This window comes from Elephantulus edwardii, unplaced genomic scaffold (genome assembly GCF_000299155.1).
Source record: "Elephantulus edwardii isolate Elephantulus edwardi_28Jun2011 unplaced genomic scaffold, EleEdw1.0 scaffold00208, whole genome shotgun sequence".
Taxonomy (NCBI): Eukaryota; Metazoa; Chordata; class Mammalia; order Macroscelidea; family Macroscelididae; genus Elephantulus; species Elephantulus edwardii.
Window position 1 is genome coordinate 4,170,873 of NW_006399958.1, and position 6,909 is coordinate 4,177,781.

Here is a 6,909-nt window from a genome sequence, read left to right on the forward strand (position 1 = left end):
TATTAATTTTATTACATTGTTGTTGTTAGGTGCTATTGAGTCGTCGATGACTCATAGCGACACTGTGAATGGAAGACCTGAGCACTGTTCATAGAGTTTCTGGAGGCAAGCCATTTCGGAAGTGGATGCCACTCCTGCTTCCAAGCTTATACATTGTATTGTATTGTATTATTATATATATACACATTATACACATATATACACATTATACACATACATACACATTATACACATATATACACATATTCTAGAAGCAGGAGTGGCCTCCACTTCCTAAACAACATGCCTCTGGAAACCCTATGAACTGTGATAAATGTCGACGGTTGTAGAGGGGCTTCAGGCCTTTTGTTCAAGGGTCGCTATGCGTTGCATTCCACTCAAAGGCAACCAACAACAACAATATACACCTATACAGAGGCATCTATAGATACGTCTGCATTTCAAATCCACCAGCTGCTCCGTGGGAGAAGGACGGGCATTCTCCTCCCATGCCATTTCACCACCTCTGAAAACCCACTGGAAGGGAGCTCTGGTGTCCTAGTGGCAAGACGCTGCACTGCAATCCCAGAGGTATGCGGTTCAAATCCACTAGATGCTCTGCTGGAGAAGGAGGGGGCAATCTCCTCCTGTACCACTCAGATATGATTTGACGGTACACGTAAAAAATAATACAATAAAAATAATATTAAAAAAACCCAAAACCCAATGGAGGGTCAGTCACAGGTCAGTTCCGCCTCGACGGCCCACCATAAGCACAAGGCGGTCTGGTGGCTTTATCTACGGGGAGCTGCACTGGTACCCCAAAATCCACCAGCTGCTGCATGGGAGAAAGACGGGCAGTCTCTTCTCATGAGGTTTTCTGTTGCTGTTGTTCAATGCCACCAAGTTGACTACGGTTCATGGTGACTCTCTGAACGACAGATCCGACCTGCCCCCTCCTGCCCCCTCTCACCGTCTCCGATAGGCTCCCTCCCACTGATGCGGTCTCTGTGTCCATCTGTTTTGTTAGGACCCCTCCTCTCTTTCTCTGACCTTCCATCTTTCTCTCCAGGAGGTCCTCTTCCAAGGACAACATTCTCACAACAGGTCAAAGCTTCTGAGGCAAAATGTCACCATCCTGGCCTCGAAGGGGCATGACGCCGCTTGACCCTCCTCCAAGACAGACTGGAGATTCACTACCTTGCAAATGCACCCAACGGAGGAACAGTTATGAGGCGGTAACAGCCCATGGCCTTGAGTTCTGTGTACATATCAACAGATGAAGTTGGGGGGGGAGCATTTTGAAATCTAAGAGTCCTGGCCGTGTCTGTACTGCTGTCACAGCCTGGCTTTCAGGAGAATAATGATGAGAATTCTCAATCTGTGGCCGGATTCGTTAAAGGCTGATTCCTACAAGGCGGCGGCCAGACAGACCTCTGCTCTGCAAACGGGAACCAGTTCCAACACATGCTCTCCCTCCTCCAGCGCGATGAACTTCACATCCAGGTTTGCTAATCCGCTGAACTCACAGACCATCATTGTAGATAAGTGGCTTACTGGAGACCAGGGTGCAGCCTGAGGTCAGGGTGAACAGGCTACCACATAGGAGGAGATCAAGACGCGTGCAGGCAACCTCTCTTTGTCTCTGGTGGGTCAGCCCTCTCAGGTCCTGACCTCAGCCCTCTTAGGACAGGTCTCCGTTTGATGCCCTCAGCTGGTTCCTCTCAGTGCTGTATGTACTGGCTTTGCCCCTGGTCCTGGTGGACTGCAACCTCTGATGCACGGCCTGCTCGGGACCTCTTTACATCTTCAGCACTCAATTCTGTCACTGTGTCACCTCTTTAAGGACTTCCTTGCCTTCCCTCTCTCTGATTTCTTCATTCTTCTTCCCGTTTCTCTTTTGGCTTCTTCCTGGATGAAAATCGCCCTCTGCAGGGCTGGTGGCTTCTCTCTTCTTCTTCTTTTTTTTTTTTATTGTTATTATTTTGTGTGTGTGTGTGTGTGTGTGTGTGTGTGTGCGCGCGCGCGCCGTCAAATCAGATCTGACTGGTACAGGAGGAAATTATCCCTCCTTTCCAGGCAGAGCATCTGGTGGATTCGAACCATGCGCCTCTGGGATTGCAGTGCAGCTTCTTGCCACTAGGCCACCAGAGCTCCCCTCTGCTTCTTTCTTCAACGTCATCAATATCCCAGCGTGATGATCACGTGGCTTATCCTCTCGTGGACCTCAGACACTCCACTGGGACAGACAGGAAGGACGCCTGGGCTACAGCACTGTTGCAGCGTCGGCCATAGACCAGAGTCTACAGCCCGACTCTAGAAAGATCTATGATGATCCCAGGGTCGGCTGTGGCCCAGGGCCAGGCAGGAAGGAACACACCAGGCTGTTTCCATCTGCCTCAGGAAATGCAAACCAACCTGGACAGAAATAACAAACCGCCTAGAGCAGCAAACCAGAGCAAAGGGAACTCCTCAAGGCTTGGAGCTGTGGTGCTGGAGAAGAGTGCTGAAAAGCCCACTGGCTGTCAAGAGAACAGACAGTCATGTCCTGGAGAAAGTGCAGCCAGAATGCACTTGAATCTCACTGGGGGTCAGTGATACGTCAGTTTCCACTCCAACAGCAACGAGCTGAGTTGAGCCCCTGTACAGCACCCACTACCTCTCTGCTCTGGCTTGGATCAATGGTCGCAATGGCCACACAGAACTCACAGAGAAGACTCACAATTAAGAGACTTACTAGGTAAACATCTTAGCCTTTTTTTCTTTTTAACATATTAGGTTTTAACCTAACATTCTTGCTCTTGGGATTTTGGAAAGGTCCTTGGCAGTAGACCACCCAAGTGTAACACAACTTTTGATTTCTTGACTGCTTCTACCATGGGTGTTTGAGGGTGGATGCAAATGAAAGGAAACTGTTAGCGACTTGAAACTTTTCTCCAAAGAGCAAGGATGTCAGTTTAAAGACTGAGGTGCATCTGATCCACTATTTCCTGAGAACTAACTCAGTTCTACAGGGATAAATATCTTATAAAACCATTATTGTAGAATGAGTATAAGGATCCAGGAGGGGTGGGAGAGGCTGGAAGCAGAGGAATGTGGATGTGCAGGGGGAGGTGGGAATTAATCATTGGGTTGTACAATTTGATGGGGGGGGCGAGAGAAATTGAAAGAATTTATTCGAATTTGTATTAGAATTTTATAAATAAACTAGTGAGGAAAAAACCCCCAAACAATAATCAGAGAGGCATCAAGGAAATAAGGTGACATAATAATGTCGGAGCTTGTGGTGTTTTACAGGCCTCTATAAAATACATTAATAAGTAAAACAAAGTATATATAAAAAAAAAAATCACCTGAGCTTTCACCATGTTCTTCTGCTCAGCAACTAAGATGCTCCGTCTTTCTGGAGGAAGGCCAAGGTTGGCTCTGAAATCTCAGTCTCTCGAGGAGGGTGTCCCCAGCAATGACAACACTGAGACAACCTCTTTAAAGCAGTTCTGCTGCTGGGACTCTGGCTTCAGGACCTGCAGGTTGAAGGGAAAATTCACTGGTGAGTAACCCCATCACCTCTGAGCGCAGAGGCAGTCACTGCTCTTACAACAGTCACGGATTACTGTTAACACAAGCCCACTCCCCAATTCTAGATACTTCTGATGAATACTGGATTCCTCTGATGATCCCCTTGGGGGCCTCTGAATCGTGGTGCTGGAGAGGATTCTAGAACAGCCCACACACGGCCCAAGGAACAGACGTGTCTTGGAAGCATTGAAACCAAGGTGCACGTTAGCGGCAAGGACGGTAAAGCTTCATCGCACAGACTTTGTGGACGGTGTCAGGAGGGGCTGGTCCTTAGGAAAAGACATCATGCTTGGAAAGGCGGAGGGTCAGAGGAAGACCCTGAACAACAGAGACCCCCACACAGGGGACACTGTGGAGATGGTGCAGGTTACGGGAAGGGTCTGCTCTGTCTTTCACAGGGTCCCTTACCTGTCTAAAAGACTTGTTGGAGTGTCAAGACAACATCCCTTTGTTTGGCGAATCAGAACATTTTATTCCTAGAAGCAACGTGAACCCCAAGATTCAGAATTTGCAGAGATGTGGATCAAAGATGTCTGGAGCTAGAAAAAAAAATCAGAGAGAAAGAAATAGATAAGGGAGCTCTGGTGGCCCTGTGTCAAAGAAGCTCCAGCGCAATCCTGATGGTACACGGTTTGAGACCACCAGATGCTCTGCTGGAGAAGAAGGGGCAATTTCCTCCTGAGTCAGTCGGATCCGATTTGAAAGTACACAACAAGAAAAGAGAGAGAGAGAGAAAGAGAAAAAGAAAAAAAAAGAAATATATACAGATATATGACAGGGGGGGGAAATACCCCACTTGACCTCCCCACAACACACAAAACCATCAATCTGTGGTCAAGGATGACTTTCAAGTAGGGAGCACTGGTGGCCTAGTGGGTAAGGGCTTGTGCTGTCAACCCAAAAGTACAGGGTTCAAGTCCCCCAGCTGCTCCAGGGAAGAAGGATGGATAATCTCCACCTCAAGTGATTTGCAGCCTCTGAAAACCCACTGGAGGTTGAGCTATGAGTTGGTTCCAACTTGACAGCACAAAACAACAATTTCAAGAGTTGAGGAGCGATGCCTCTGAGTGTTTGGGTCCGTGGAGCTAAAAGAGCTTGGCAATACTTTCCTGAGCAAGGCGAATCTCAACTGTCCAGGCCATCAGGGGAGTGATGGCCACGGAGAGAGGCATGCCCGCCTTCAGACACCGCGGGGGGAGTCTGTGGTAAGTTTTGTAACAAAGAATAAAAGCAGGAGGGGACTGGAGTGTTGTGGGAGAAAATGCTGGTGTCAAAATCTGTACCAAGGCGGAAGGGTTGACGCAAGTCTGTCCTAAGCTTCCCAAGGGACAGCACTAATGTTGGAAGATGCCCTCAAGTGACCCTGTTGAACAACAGATCTAAACCCTGTCCTCTCCTGTTCTGTCCTCATCATACCTGATACACCCGAGCTCACTGCTGCAGTCACCGTGTCAATCTCATCATCTCATCGAAGGTCTTCCTCTCCTTCACTGCCCCTCCACCTTTCCAAGCATGATGGCCCTTTCCAAGAGCCTCTCCTAGCCACACACCCAGAGTATGTGAGACGAAGCTTGGCCATCCTTGCCTCCAAGGAGCGTTCTGGCTGCACATTTCCCAAGACACAGCTGTTTATTCCATGGGATATCCAGTACTCTCCTCTAACACCACAATGCAAACACAACGCATGGAGTCTTCTTCTGTCATCTTTATTCACTGTCCAGCCCTCGACTGCATAGCAAGTGACTGACATGTCCATTGCCTGAATCAGGTGCACCTTAATCTTCAAACTGACATCATTGCTCCTCACGAATTTGGAGAGGATCTCAACAGCACACTGAGGGAAGCCGACTATCAAATTTACTAATAGTAGACCAAATGCTGAGGGAAGCTTGATACAAACTGAAGGCCACCTTGTGGCAATGGGGCGTACCCTAGGAGTCAACATTGTTCTTAGTTTGTGTCAAATGAACTCCTCCCTCTTGAGATTAGCATAAAGAGGAACTTGGCCTTATCTGTAAAAGATGTCACCATTATCCTTTGTTTTGTACTTCCTTGTGATTTTACTTTTTTTATCTTCCTTATGATTCGAAATAAATACTCAGAGAAGCATGGCTTGAGGTCTTCAATCGAGAACTGCTGACCCCCTGTTTTACGCTCTCTGCTCTATCTCATTCCTGGCTATTTGTCTCTTTATTAATAATTATAAAATTATTCTATTCTTTGGGACTCTCGGTCTGCAACAGCACACTTTGCCAATGCAATCTATCTCCTCACTGCTGATAACTAGGGTGTTGACTGTGGATCCAGATTGGGGCTGCTATTAGGGTTCTCTGACCCTGTAGAAGTCAGACACTGACATCAGTCACCACCTTCACCCCATTTTTCCCCCCGCACACACCCATTAATTAACCAACTTCACCACGACTTCCAAACTACAGGTAATCAATAGAACAGCACCCACATTTCCTGGTACCCAAGTTTATCTCCGTCATCTCGTGCTGCTATAAAAGAAACACCACAAGGGGAGGACTTAAAGAAAATAAGAATTTTAAAAACAACTGAGAAATCATCTCACCCCAGCAACAATAGCAAATTTCAAGGAGCAGCAAACAACAAATGCTGGTGAGGTTGTGGAGAGATGGGAACCCGTGTGTGTGTGTGTGTGTGTGTGTGTGTACACCAACGAATTGGATCTGACTGGTAGAGGAGGAGACTGCTTCTCCTTCTCCAGCAGAGCATCTGGTGGATTCGAAATATGCACCTTTGGGATTGCAATGCAGCTTTTTGCCACTAGGCCACCAAAGCTCCCTCCTTTATTCACTGTTGATGGGAGTGTAAAATGGTACAGCAACAGTGGAAGGTGGTTTGGCACTTTCTCAAAAAGTTGGAAATAGAAATACTATGTGTCCATCAACAAATGAATGGATAGAGAAGCTGTGGTATATTCACAAAATGGAATACTATGCAGCACTGAAAAACAAGGAACTCATGAAATATTATGCAAAGTGCATGACCCTAGAGGACATTATGCTGAGTGAAATATCTCAGTCACAAAAGGACAAATATTGCATAGGGCCACTGTTGTAAAACAAGGCTGACATTGGGGTTGAGGGAAGACAGAGAAGGGGAAGAAGGATGTTTACTGCATTCTAACAGATGAGGGAGAGAACTGTTTAAAAGGGATATATGATTAGGTATTATTGTCATGACAGGAGTCCAGAAAGATGACTGTACGATGCAGTGGACTTGTGGGGAGGGATTGCATAACAATGAAAAAGTTTTTCTTTTATTCTTCAAGGAGAAATATGAATTGGGGGAAGGCGTGGGCAAGGAGAAAAGTGCAACAATGAA

The 6,909-nt window shown here is 46.9% G+C and overlaps 1 protein-coding gene across 1 annotated transcript in view; it reads right to left on the bottom strand.

The window, feature by feature from the left end:
- Positions 1–6,909, bottom strand: part of LOC102847134 (zinc finger protein 615-like) — a 23,065-nt gene that overhangs the window by 10,629 nt on the left and 5,527 nt on the right. The gene's annotated exons all lie outside the window — the stretch shown is intronic.